Source organism: Mastacembelus armatus, chromosome 23 (genome assembly GCF_900324485.2).
Source record: "Mastacembelus armatus chromosome 23, fMasArm1.2, whole genome shotgun sequence".
Lineage (NCBI taxonomy): Eukaryota > Metazoa > Chordata > Actinopteri > Synbranchiformes > Mastacembelidae > Mastacembelus > Mastacembelus armatus.
Window position 1 is genome coordinate 1,449,764 of NC_046655.1, and position 14,768 is coordinate 1,464,531.

General features: G+C 43.5%; 2 pseudogenes; one reads left to right on the top strand and one right to left on the bottom strand.

Annotated features, from left to right (window-relative positions):
- Positions 1 to 1,038: 1,038 nt before the first annotated feature.
- Positions 1,039 to 9,129, bottom strand: LOC113142340 (uncharacterized; annotated as a pseudogene).
- Positions 9,130 to 9,364: 235 nt separating this feature from the next.
- LOC113142341 (uncharacterized) lies at positions 9,365 to 12,582 on the top strand (annotated as a pseudogene).
- The last annotated feature ends 2,186 nt before the right edge of the window (positions 12,583 to 14,768 follow it).

A 14,768-nucleotide genomic window follows, 5' to 3' on the forward strand; every position in this document is an offset into this window, starting at 1 on the left:
AGAGGTAGCAGATAGTGGTCCCCAGAACACTGAAAGAGTCAGTTCTTAGGGCTTGTCATGGAACTACTGGAGTAGGACACTTTGGAGTCTCAAAAACCCTTCGTAGACTGCGGCAAGGGTTTTACTGGGGCCAACTTAGGAGGGACGTAGAGGACTTTTGCTGGCACTGTGATCTCTGCACCACACACTAAGGTCCACCAGATCAGCTGAGCTCCAGTAGCGGGGGCTCCAATGGAGAGGGTGGCAGTTAACATAATGAGCCCGTTCCCCCACACAGACAAAAGCAATCATTATGTTCTTGCCGCCATGAACTATTTCACAAAATGGCTGGAGGCGTTTGCCATCCCAGATCAAAAAGCAGAGACTATTGCAGATACCCTGGTTGAGGGCATGTTTTCCAGGTTCAGGGTAGCTGAGGTCATCCACAGCGACTAGGAAAGAAACTTTAAGTTCAATTCAATTCAATTCAATTTTATTTGTATAGCGCCAAATCACAATACAAATCATCTCAAGGCACTTTACAAAAACTAAAACTAAAAACCCAACAATTCCCTTATGAGCAAGCACTTGGCGACAGTGGAGAGGAAAAAACTCCCTTTAACGGAAGAAAAAAAACCTCCAGCAGAACCGGGCTCAGTTTGGGCGGCCATCTGCCTCGACCGGTTGGGGTGAGTGGATAGAGCAGAGAGAAAAGAACAGCAACAATAAACAACAAATAGACACTGCAAGTTGGTGGGGCCAGTAACTGCACATCAGCGATAAACAGCTCCAGGACCAGGGACACCTGCAGAAGGTACAGAGAGAGAGAGAGAGAGAGAGAGAGGGAGGGAGAGAGCACAAACTAGGGGAGAGAGAGAGCACAAGGTTAGTAACATTCAATGGTGGAATATACATGAGGTGGGAGGAGAGAAGAGAGGGGTGGGAGGTGGGGGAGGGGGTTAGGGTAGGGGAGCTCAGTGCACCGATGGTCCTCGGGCAGTCTAGGCCTATAGCAGCATAACTAACTAAGGGATGGTTCAGGGTTGCCTGAAGCCAGCCCTAACTATATGCTTTGTCAAAGAGGAAGGTTTTAAGTCTAGCCTTAAAAGTACAGAGAGTGTCTGCCTCCTGAACCCAGGCTGAGAGCTGGTTCCACAGGAGAGGAGCTTGATAGCTAAAGGCTCTGCCTCCCATTCTGCTTTTGAGAACTCTGGGAACCACAAGTAGGCCTGCACTCTGAGAGCGAAGTGGTCTATTGGGATAATATGGTACTATGAGGTCTTTAAGGTATGAAGGAGCTTGATTATGAAGGGATTTGTATGTGAGAAGAAGGATTTTAAATTCTATTCTATATTTTACAGGGAGCCAATGAAGAGAAGCCAATATAGGAGAAATATGATCTCTCTTGCTAGTTCCTGTCAGGACTCTGGCTGCGGCATTCTGGATTAATTGGAGGCTTTTTATTAAGATATTAGGACATCCAGATAGTAATGAGTTACAGTAATCTAGCCTTGAGGAAACAAACGCATGGACTAGTTTTTCTGCATCATTTTGAGACAGGATGTTCCTAATTTTGGAAATGTTGCGCAGGTGAAAGAATGCAGTTCTAGAAATTTGTTTTATGTGTGAGTTAAAGGACATGTCCTGGTCAAAAATAACTCCAAGGTTTTTTACAGTAGTGCTGGAGGCCAGGGCTATGCCATCTAGAGTAGCTATAATTTTAGAAAAGTTATTTCTGAGATTTTTAGGCCCAAATATAATGACTTCTGTTTTCTCCGAGTTTAAAAGTAAAAAGTTACTGGTCATCCAGGCCTTTATGTCTTAAAGGCCTGTGGTACATAGCCTGATACTAGAGATAAATTTACCAAGTCCAATAAAGATGAGTTCATTAATGGCAGGGTGCCTTTAAGCAGTCTAGTCGGGATGGGGTCCAAGAGACACGTTGATGATTTCGATGAAGCAACTACTGATGTAAATTCAGAGAGATCTATAGGAGAGAAGCAATCTAAACATAACTGAGGTCCTACAGATGATTCAAGAGCTACTGTAGTAAAAGATTCATTTATTGCAGGTATAGGAAGCATCTGCTGAATTTTATCTCTAATAGTTGTGATTTTATTTGTAAAGAAACTCATAAATTCATCACTGCTGAGAGCTAAGGGAACACTGGGCTCAACGGAGCTGTGACTTTTTGTCAGCCTGGCTACAGTGCTGAAAAGAAACCTGGGATTGTTCTTATTTTCCTCTATTAGTGATGAATAGTATGCAGTTCTGGCTTTACGGAGAGCTTTTTTATATGTTAGTAGACTGTTTTTCCAGGCTAGAAAAATTTCCTCTAAGTTTGTGGAACGCCACTTCCTTTCCAGCCTTCGTGATGCCTGCTTTAAGGTACGAACATGTAAATTATACCATGGGGCTAGTCTTCTCTGAATCACTAACTTCTTTTTCAGAGGGGCTACAGAATCAAGCGTTTCACGCAGTGAGGTTACAGCGCTGCCAACAACATGATCAATTTGGTAGGGAGTAGGATTAAGGCAGCTGCCCTCTACTATGTTTATACTTGGCATAGATGCAAATAAAGATGGAATCATTTTCTTAAATTTATTAACAGCGTTGTCGGATAAACATCTGCTGTAGTGGAATTTTCTTCCAGACGCTGCATGATCCATCATTTTAAATTCAAAAGTTATTAAAGAATGATCTGACAAAACAGGATTTGGGGGAAAAATTATTAGATGTTCAATTTCGATGCCATAGGTCAGAACAAGATCAAGGGTGTGATTAAAACAGTGGGTGGGTTTATTAACGTTTTGAATGAAACCAATTGAATCTAATATAGAATTAAATGCAATGCTGAGGCTGTTATTTTCAACATCTACATGAATGTTAAAATCTCCCACTATAATGACTTTATCTGATCTAAGCACTAAATCAGACAGAAAGTCAGGGAATTCAGTTAAAAACTCTGAGTAAGGAACAGGTGGACGGTACAAAATGACAAGTAGAACTGGTTTTTGTGTTTTCCAGTTTGGATGTGAGAGACTAAGAGTGAGGCTCTCAAATGAGTTATAACTGTTCTGAGGATGAAAGTTTAATAATAAGTTTGAGTGGAAGATTGCAGCTACTCCTCCACCTCGACCTGTGCTTCGAGGAACATGATCATTTTTATGACTGAGGGGGGTTGATTCATTCAGACTGACATATTCATCCTGCTGTAACCAGGTTTCAGTAAGATAAAGTAGGTCAATTTGGTGATCAGTTATCAAATCATTTACTAACAGAGATTTAGAAGAAAGGGACCTAATATTTAATAATCCACATTTGACAGTTCTGTTTTTCTGTTCAATAAGAGGAGTGGTCTTAATTTTTATTAAGTTTTTATGAATAACTCCTCTTCTGTTAACTTCTGATTTATTTGATTTATATGTTCGAGGGGCAGACACAGTCTCTATGTGGTTTGAGGGGGCGGCGGCTCTAAGGAAACTGCAGAGAGGCGTTTTAGACAGAGTCTCTGCATCCCGGTCCCCACCCTGGATTGTCAGGCTTTAGGTCGGCTAAGAAACTCGGCCAAATTTCTAGAGATGAGAGCTGCACCATTCAAAGTGGGATGGATGCCGTCTCTCGCTATCAGACCGGGTTTTCCCCAGAAAGTGGCCCAATTGCCTATGAAGCCCACATCGTTTGCTGGACACCACCTAGACAGCCAGCGACGGAACGACGACATGCGGCTAAACATGTCATCGCTGGTCAGATTCGGGAGGGGTCCAGAGAAAACTACGGAGTCCGACATTAATTTAGCAAAGTTACACACCGACTCAACATTAATTTTAGTGACCTCCGATTGGCGTAATCGGGTGTCATTGCTGCCGACGTGAATAATAATTTCCCCATATTTACGATTAGCCTTAGCCAGCAGCTTCAGATTTGACTCGATGTCGCCCGCTCTGGCGCCAGGAAACATTTGACTATGGTCGCTGGTGTCTCTATTTTCACGTTCCTGACTATGGAATCGCCAATTATCAGAGTCGGTTTCTCAGCGGGTGTGTCGCTGAGCGGGGAAAATCTATTAGAAACGTGAACAAGCAGGTGATGAGCCGTGGGCTTCTGCTTAGGAGTACGTTTCCGTCGGACCGTCGCCCAGGCTAATTCTCCGGGCTGCTCCGGAGCTGCCCTTGGACCGCTAACAGACCCTGAGCTCGGTGGCTCCACACCAGTTAACGGGGCTAGGCTAGCTGGCTTTTGTTCGAAGGTGCGGAGCCGCGCTTCCAAATCAGTGATCCTCGCCTCCAAGGCTAACAGAACCTTACACTTAATACAGGTATCATTATCGCTAAAGGAGGTAGAGGAATAACTAAACATGTGGCACACCGAGCAGGAGAGAGAGAGAGAGGGAGAGGCCATGTTAGCAAGCTAACTACCTAGCTAAGCTAACCGGTAGGCCAACGAGCGCTAAGTCAGGAAATAGCAACAAACACCGGTCAAAACAGAAAGGTACCCGACCAGCACCGGAATGCAGCAGCCAGTGAACCGTTCAAAGTCTAGCCGTCAAAGTCTGCTGTGTTCTCTGCTGTGATCTATGTACAAGCGCATGGGGATGCAAAAGGCAGAGACTACGCCATTACATTCTCAGAGTGTTGGACTGGTTGAGCGTTTTAACAGAATGCTGGCCAAACAGCCCACCATTCTCACTGCAGAACATCAGTGTGATTGGGACATGCATCTTCCTCTTGTCCTATTGGCCTACAGGTCAGAATCTGCAATGCCGGACTCCACATCAGACTGGATCATCATGCTCTACTCATGCTGGGCTAGGAGCTGTGGACCCCAGCTGAAATGTTTATTGGTAGAACCACAGACACTCCAGCAGTTCCATCAGGCCTGGAAATACGCCCGGAGGCTCCAGGACTCGTTGAAGACAGCTGCTGAAGAAAACTGGACTGGCATTTGGTGGGGCCTTGTGAGGTCGCTACAGTATGGAATTAATTCCTCATATTAAGCGTAGGTGATGTACACAATGTAATGTGATGTACACACATTACATTTGAGATGAATCAGTTCATACAACTGCAAGCACAAGTTTAGGTTTAGTGTCTGTTTTTAAATCTTAGTTCATGCTCTTGTTCACTCTGTTGCCGCTTAATTTCCATCCCATTCCCATTTAACTTCCATGCTTTCCGACCCAATCACGCTCTACTGGCACTCTTTAGAAGTCTAGAGAGGTCTAGAGGTTTGCGCAGGTTTAAAGACAGCTGCCGACTATGCCACTATTGCTGATTGAGGCTGCTCCATTACCGCACTGTTCCCATTTAGATCCCAACCAAAACCACATCAATCATGTCCTCTTGGGACTTCCCAAATTTTTGAGGTCGGGAGTAGACTGTCTGTGGAATGTGGATCTTAGACTGGGCAGAATGAGATATACACAAGCTCAGGGTTTTTTTTTTAAACTGCCAGTGAGCAAGTTAAACTCATAAAGGAACTAAACAACTCAAAATTAAAGTGATCTTTCTGCAACTCTACTCAACTCAGTTAACCCTCTGGGGTCTAAGGGTGTTTTGATATGCCCTGACATTTGTGCTTTTTTCAGTTGCTTTTAAATATATTAATGGCTAAAGTCTGATAACACTGTAATCAGCACAAACCAGGCTACAATAATATGTGAGCAGCATGTTTATACATTATTGTGTTTTTGAGAAAACAGCGTTTATGCATGGTTAGTGAAAAAGTCACTAAAATAAGACCATAAAACACACTGGTGCACAAGACTTTTGAGAACTGCATCTTGTAGCCTTGGGTGTTTGCTTCAAAATGATGTGAAAGTCATCTTGTCCACTCATTCACAGAAAACCATCCACTGATTAGACTTTTCTAAGGCCCTTTTTGGTTAGAAAAGACATATGCAGGAAGGTGTGCCTGATCATGAATAATCATGTGATTCACCTGAGAAGACAAAGAATCACATAATGAGCTGCATAATGAGCCTTTCAGTCAGGATTGTGGCTGAGAGGGAATTACTGCAATACAATGCAGATGCAAATGTTCATCATCTGAGTCGCGTTTTTCTCTGAGGCCAAATTAAACTCTTTATCGTTGTCTGGAACATACGAAGTGCTTCTTCTTGCGTAGCGTGCCAGAAAAAGTAAATACTATGAGGAAGCTTGACATTTTATGTCATTTCTCAGGGGTGTGTACATAATTACCTGGCTCACTTCAGATTATTTCCATATGAACAGTGTGCTCAGTGTGAGGCGGGATCACATTAGTTATAATGAGGTGAGACAGGAGAAACCATGTCACTCCTTACTTTTAAACGGATTACATAAAAAGAAATGATTTGTTTTCAACTTGAATTATTTCATTTAAAAGAAGACATTTCAAGCTTTCTAGCCATATATTTCTTATTTTTATGAGACAAGTATTCGCTGAGATTCTGGTTGTTTTATTTGCGTGTCTGTGAAGAGAGATGACAGAGACAGAGAAGACAGAGTGCACCCTGTCTGCTTTCTTTATTTTACAAAAGCACAGCATTTTGTTGTTATTATGAGTGTATAGAAAATAAAACTAGACCCTTTACAGAGATGAATGATATATTGCTCTTATCTAAATGATCAAAACAGTAATTTAAGTTTGTCATTATCAGGAGAAGATGGCACAAAATGCACCGGCGCGTTCGTTGACCCTTGAGGGTAAATAGTAAATGCTAATGCAATAAATAGCCAATATCAAAATCATATCAAACTTTGTTATAAAGAACAAATTACTGATAAATATATATTTAAGTCTCCTTGTGTTTGAAAGTAATGATCTAATCTGTTTTCCTGGAAAACGGCAGATTGTTAGCTAGATGTGAGGAGTCTTTATTTATTTTTAATGTTGGAGGCCTTTTAATACCAGGCAGGATTCATGAATTTAATTTAGTGCAAACAATGTGAACAATGTATGAGATAAAGTAAACTAGAATGGGTGTATACATAAATAAAACTAGACTCTTTACAGATTCGAATCATAAATTGCTCTTATCTGTACGAAGATAAGAGCAGACTGATGGATTAATTTAAGTACGTTTCAGCATTATCAGGAGAAGAGGCCACAAAATGCGTCGGCACATTCGACAACCCCTGAGGGTTAATAAGGACGGCTTTTCACACGTGTTTTAAAGAACACCCATAACCAATTGCCAGTAGGCCAAATGTACTGTTTCAAGTTCAGTATTCTGACGTTCAATATTATTTATCCTCTTTCCATCAGTGAGATTAGCTGTGCAGTGTAGGATGAAGCTGATATTTTTACTTCTTGATCCAATATTGAAAATAGTAAAAAATGCTGCAGCAGAGTTGGACTCACCCATTTTAGGTGTAGGCTCTGAGATATTTTGGAGAAAAAACTGATCACAAGCTTAGTTCTTTAATGCTTTAGTCTAAAAGGATGTATGTTGTACATGCCACTATTGTACACCCCAAAAATCATGCTTCACTTCTATGGCCAAGTCTTTCCTCTTTCTGATGCTCACTCCTTCAAAGACATCAAGTGGCCAAGAAGCAACAGGGTGATGCGGTGTGCTGCCTAATTACAAGGTCAAGTAGGAGACATTTCATTACATCTTATCATCCCACTCTGCTCATGCAGGGGCAAACCACACCAAACAGAAGGTGAGAGGTTGACAGCCTTCAAACACACCCTGCAACCATTCAACAGCCTCTATTTAAACGCACAGGGGCCTGTTATACATAAAATGATAGCTGAGAATGCAGCTAAAGTGCCTTTAAAGGTTTCAGTAGTGGGTCAGGGTGCAAACTGGATTGCAAATTTATGTGAATAATTATGTCAATTGTAGAATCCTGCAGTCAGTTAATAATGATAATACTGCTCAGACCAATCTGCATCATGTGCAGCTTTCAGACATTTTTCCCCAGCCAACAAGATCTGCCCTGGTAGGTGTGGAACTTTACAATATGCTATTCTTGTACTCTCGTTTTACACAGCTGAATACTGCCTCTTGAAACCATTCCACATCTGAGATGAAAAATGGTGAGATCAGATAAAAACTGTAGGAGACAGCAGACAGAGGAGTTAATGTTCTTTCTGCTGCTCGCTGGCAATAACTTTTGTTCATTGTTTTTGCTCTGCACCACAGATGTAAAGCATTACTGCTGGTAATAATTCTGATGTACACATGTCAACATGTACTTTTTCTTACTTTAAAATGCAAATAAATAAATAAATAAATAAAAACAACAGACTGTTGCATAAAACAGCATACTTGCTACCATAGTTTGATAAAACATGCAGCATTGTCCTAGAGAAGTCTAAGGACCTAAGCCGCCTTTGAAGGAACAGTCATTTCTGCATTTTTTTAAATAGAACATCAGTGTTCAGTGACCAGTGCAACTTATTGTCTACCTAGATATTTGTAGACTGGCACCACTTCAATACCAATGACATTACATAGTAAGCGGACTTTCAACCAGAGACATGACCATTTGTCAGTATTTTCAGTCTATGACAACAATTTCAAGTCCAATCATTATGACAAAACAGTCAAATATAAAAGAGTGAGAACAAAATAATCAATAAAAGCCTTTAAAAACGACTTAATGGCACAAAACTGGGATAACATATATAATCATAAAAAATGTAGATGATGCATATGACCCAGATACCCTGGACGGTTGTCTGCTCGCACACATCACTCATAGGAATATTCCAAATATTACATGATAAAAACTGTCCCCTAAAGAAAATAAACCGGAAACAAAATATACAAATCATTCTTGGGTCACTAAGGGATTGCAAAATAAATTATCACACTCCTTGAGCTGCACACTCTAACAATTCCACAATTTCACTCCACAGACAGAAACACAAAAACTTTTCCCTGTGGTCCACACCCTCATGATTTTAAAATTCAATTTTCCTATTAAATTATAACCCTCTTCCCTTTGAGTGAACACGTTTTGGATATGTGCAGGTAGATTTACATTTTACTTTTTTGTCATGATGATTGGACTTGAAATTGTTGTCATAGACTGTAAAATACTGATAAATGGTCGCTAATGTCGCTGTCTAGTTGATTACCTGCAGGTGCATTGCTGGAGAGCGGGAGGCGCTGATGAAGCAACTCAGATCTTCACCACCACAGCGCCAGTTCATCTATTTACCCCGCGGTAGTGGAATTATAGTCTCCTGAGCTATTTGCTGTTATTTGACTACTTACTTACCTCGTTTCCTGCTCTCTCTCAGAACGTCCGCCTCCCAGTGAGTACCTGTTCTTACCTGCAGTTCCTTTAGTCCCTCATTAGTTCTCCAGTGATTTTCTGTTGAATAAACTCTTGGTGAATTTGCACTTGAGTCCAGTTCTCATTCGTGACAGAACCAACTGGCCAAAATGGACTCAGCGTATTCACGTTCCGAATCACTAGTAGGTCGCTTCTCAGTTCAGGAAGCTCTGTCCCAACAGGGAGCCTCCTCTCGGGGAACACGAGCAGGCTCTTCGAAGTCTGATGAAGATGAACCAGGATCTAATGGTTAAACCAAATGCGGGAGCAATTAGTTGCAATGACTCACCAGTTTTGGCATCTGGTATAACCCGCCCTTCATTGTCTCCCGTCGGCTTGGGGTTTTGTTTTGTCACCAAAAAATACAAGACTCTGCGTCCCTGTATAGATTACAGGGGAATAAACGCAGGTACCCCCTCCCTCTGCTGGCATCGCCGTTCGAATTGCTTCAGGGTGCCACAGTATTTTCGAAGCTTGACTTCCGTAACTCTTACCACCTCATTCGAATTAGGGAGGGGGACGAGTGGAAGACGGCATGCCCCTGGGGCATTTTGAATACCTGGTGATGCCGTTCAGGCTCACCAATGCCCCGTCATCTTCCAAGCCTTTATCAACAACGTGCTGCAGGATTTCCTAAATCAATTTATGTTTGTGTACTTGGACGACATCCTCATCCTCATCCTCATGATCCATGGGGAGATGACAGGGCCCCCTATTGGTGTTGCTCTCCAGGTAAGCGAATCACTTTTGTCTTGCAAGCGTGTCGTGTTGTGTGTGTTGAATAGTTCGTCTACAGGCAGTCCAAGGGCAGCTCTGGAGCAGCCCGGAGAATTAGCCTGGGCGACGGTCCGACGGAAACGTACTCCTAAGCAGAAGCCCACGGCTCATCACCTGCCTGTTCATGTTTCTAATAGATTTTCCCCGCTCAGCGACACACCCGCTGAGAAACCGACTCTGATAATTGGCGATTCCATAGTCAGGAACGTGAAAATAGAGACGCCAGCGACCATAGTCAAATGTATTCCTGGGGCCAGAGCGGGCGACATCGAGTCAAATCTGAAGCTGCTGGCTAAGGCTAATCGTAAATATGGGAAAGTTGTTATTCACGTCGGCAGCAATGACACCCGATTACGCCAATCGGAGGCCACTAAAATTAATGTTGAGTCGGTGTGTAACTTTGCTAAATTAATGTCGGACTCCATAGTTTTCTCTGGACCCCTCCTCAATCTGACCAGCGATGACATGTTTAGCCGCATGTCGTCGTTCCGTCACTGGCTGTCTAGGTGGTGTCCAGCAAACGATGTGGGCTTCATAGACAATTGGGCCACTTTCTGGGGAAAACCCGGTCTGGTAGTGAGAGACGGCATCCATCCCACTTTGAATGGAGCAACTCTCATCTCTAGAAATTTGGCCGAGTTTATTAGCCGACCTAAAGCCTGACAATCCAGGGTGTGGACCGGGATGCAGAGACTCAGTCTAAAACGCCTCTCTGCAGTTTCCTCAGAGCCGCCGCCCCCCTCAAACCACATAGAGACTGTGTCTGCCCCTCGAACATATAAATCAAATAAATCAGAAGTTAACAGAAGAGGAGTTATTCATAAAAACTTAATAAAAATTAAGACCACTCCTCTTATTGAACAGAAAAACAGAACTGTCAAATGTGGACTATTAAATATCAGGTCTCTTTCATCTAAATCTCTGTTAGTAAATGATTTGATAACTGATCACCAAATTGATAGTAAATAATAAAAATTATCATGTTCCTCGAAGCACAGGTCGAGGTGGAGGAGTAGCTGCAATCTTCCACTCAAACTTATTATTAAACTTTCATCCTCAGAACAGTTATAACTCATTTGAGAGCCTCACTCTTAGTCTCTCGCATCCAAACTGGAAAACACAAAAACCAGTTCTACTTGTCATTGTGTACCATCCACCTGTCCCTTATTGAGAGTTTTTAACTGAATTCCCTGACTTCCTGTCTGATTTAGTCCTTAGATCAGATAAATTCATTATAGTGGGAGATTTTAACATTCATGTAGATGCTGAAAATAACAGCCTCAGCATTGCATTCAATTCTATATTAGATTCAATTGGTTTCATTCAAAATGTTAATAAACCCACCCACTGTTTCAATCACACCCTTGATCTTGTTCTGACCTATGGTGTCGAAATTGAACATCTAATAATTTTTCCCCCAAATCCTGTTTTGTCAGATCATTCTTTAATAACTTTTGAATTTAAAATGATGGATCATGCAGCGTTTGGAAGAAAATTCCACTACAGCAGATGTTTATCCGACAACGCTGTTAATAAATTTAAGAAAATGATTCCATCTTTATTTACATCTATGCCAAGTATAAACATAGTGGAGGGCAGCTGCTTCAATCCCACTCCCTACCAAATCGATCATATTGTTGACGGCGCTGTAACCTCACTGCGTGAAACGCTTGATTCTGTGGCCCCTCTGAAAAAGAAGTTAGTGAATCAGAGAAGACTAGCCCCATGGTATAATTTACATGTTCGTACCTTAAAGCAGGCATCACGAAGGCTGGAAAGGAAGTGGCGTTCCACAAACTTAGAGGAAATTTTTCTAGCCTGGAAAAACAGTCTACTAACATATAAAAAAGCTCTCCGTAAAGCCAGAACTGCATACTATTCATCACTAATAGAGGAAAATAAGAACAATCCCAGGTTTCTTTTCAGCACTGTAGCCAGGCTGACAAAAAGTCACAGCTCCGTTGAGCCCAGTGTTCCCTTAGCTCTCAGCAGTGATGAATTTATGAGTTTCTTTACAAATAAAATCACAACTATTAGAGATAAAATTCAGCAGATGCTTCCTATACCTGCAATAAATGAATCTTCTACTACAGTAGCTCTTGAATCATCTGTAGGACATCAGTTATGTTTAGACTGCTTCTCTCCCATAGATCTCTCTGAATTTACATCAGTAGTTGCTTCATCGAAATCATCAACGTGTCTCTTAGACCCCATCCCGACTAGACTGCCTAAAGACACCCTGCCATTAATGAACTCATCTTTATTGGACTTGGTAAATTTATCTCTAGTATCAGGCTACGTACCACAGGCCTTTAAGACTGCAGTAATCAAACCTTTACTCAAAAAGCCTAGTCTTGATCCAGGAGTCTTGGCTAATTATAGACCAATATCCAACCTGCCATTTATTTCTAAAATCCTAGAAAAAGCTGTTGCTAAGCAGCTATCAGACCACTTACACAGGAATGAACTATTTGAAGATTTTCAGTCAGATAATGGACTTGTTTCTATACTTGTCCTCCTAGACCTTAATGCTGCATTCGACACCATTTGAGCTGATCCAGATAAGTTACGTGCAGTGGCCGAGTGGCCCTGACCTACACTCGTCGGGGACTCCAACAATTCCTGGAGTTTGCCAACTTTTATAGACGTTTTATCCGAAATTTCAGTAGGGTGGTCCAACCTCTTACCAGACTCACCTCTCCCAAGGTTTGGTTCCTTTGGTCCCCAGAGGCGGAGGCGGCGTTTAAGGACCTGCAGGTCCGCTTTACCTCAGCACCCATTTTAATCCAGCCAGATCCCCAGCGCCAGTTTATTGTTGAGGTGGATGCCTTGGACATGGGTGTTGGCGCCATCCTCTCCCAGCGATCTGAGACCGATAATAAATTACATTATACTTTTTCTCTCGTCGTCTGTCCCCAGCAGAATGGAATTACAACGTGGGAAACAAGGAGCTGTTGGTCATTAAATTAGCTTTAGAAGAGTGGAGGCACTGGCTTGAGGCGCGGAACAGGACTTTATAGTGTGGACGGACCATAAAGACTTAGCCTACATCCAATATGCTAAGCGCCTTATGGGTAGACAGCCCCAGTGGGCCTTGTTCTTCACCCGGTTCAATTTCACAGTGACTTACAGGCCAGGGACTCATAACATAAAGCCAGATGCTCTCTCCCGGCAGTTTGCCCCGTCAGAACCTAAATCAAAGCCCAAGACCATGCTCCCTCCCAATTGTGTAATAGAAGCACTCAGTTGGAATATTGAGGATCAGGTAATACAGGCCCAACGCACAGAGTCCGATCCCAGAACCGGACTTGCTAACCGTCTCTATGTCCCCAGTTTTGTTCGTCCACAGGTGCTCCGGTGGGTCCATACAACCAAATTCGCATGTCACCCCGGGATCGCCTGCACCAGGGATTTCGTGCGGCGACGATTCTGGTGGCCATCTATGGACCAGGACATTAAGGACTATGTGGTGGCCTGTTCAGTCTGTGCTCAGGGAAAGGATTCCCACTGACCCACGGCCGGGCTACTCCGGCCTCTTCCAATACCCTCTCGGCCATGGTCCCGCATTGCTTTAGACTTTGTCACTGGTCTGCCTCCATCCCAAGGTAACTGTAAAGACCAGTAGCCTTGACTTCCCACCTCATGAAGACTATGGAGAGGCTCATCCTCAGCCACCTTCACTCTGTTGTCAGCACTGAGATGGACCCGCTGCAGTTTGCCTACAGGCGGAGTGGATGATGTCGTCATGATACCGTGGATGATGCACCGGGCGCTGACTCACCTGGAGGCTGGGTCATGTTTTTTAACTTCTCCAGCGCCTTCAATACCATTCGGCCAGCACTTCTGAGAGAGAAGCTGGAAGGAGTGGGCAGGAGTGGACGGACGACTGGTTGCACGGACAACTGACTACCTCACCAACAGGCCACAGTATGTGAAACCAAGCAACTGTGTGTCTGAGGTGGTGGTTTCCAGCACGGGGGCCTCTCAGGGGACGGTGCTCTCACCGTCCCTTTTCACACACCGTCCCTTTTCACATACGAAAGCAGCAGTTGTCATCTACAGAAGTTCTCCGATGACTTGGCCATTGTTGGCTGTGTGTCTGGGGGGAACGAGCTGGAGTACAGGTCAGTCGTCATGGACTTTGTGGACTGGTGTGAGCGCAACCACTTGTGCTTAAACACCAGTAAGACGAAGGAGGTGATCAACTTCCGGAGGAGGACACCATATCACACACTGGTGAGCATCCAGGGCTCAGACATTGAGATAGTGGACAGTTTAAAGTACCTGGTTGTTCACCTAAACCATAAACTGGACTGTACTAATAACACCGATGCCCTGTACAAGAAGGGCCAAAGTCACCTCCACCTTCTGAGGAGACTGAGGTCCTTTGGAGTGTGCAGGCCTCTCTTAAGGACATTTTATGACTCTGTGGTAGCCTCTGCTGTCCACTACACCGTGGTCTGCTGGGGAGCAGGCAGCACAGACCGGGACAGAAAAATACATAATAAGCTGGTCAGGAGGGCCAGTTCTGTCCTGGGCTGTCCACTGGACTCTGTGGAGGAGGCGGGTGACAGGAGGATGTCGGCCAAGCTGACATCCATCATGGACAATACCTCTCATCCACATCAGACAGTGGAGGCGCTGAGCAGCTCCTTCTGTGGAAGACTGTTACACCCTCTGTGTAGGAAGGAGCGGTACTGCAGGGCTTTCGTTCCCACCGCTGTTAGATTGATTGAG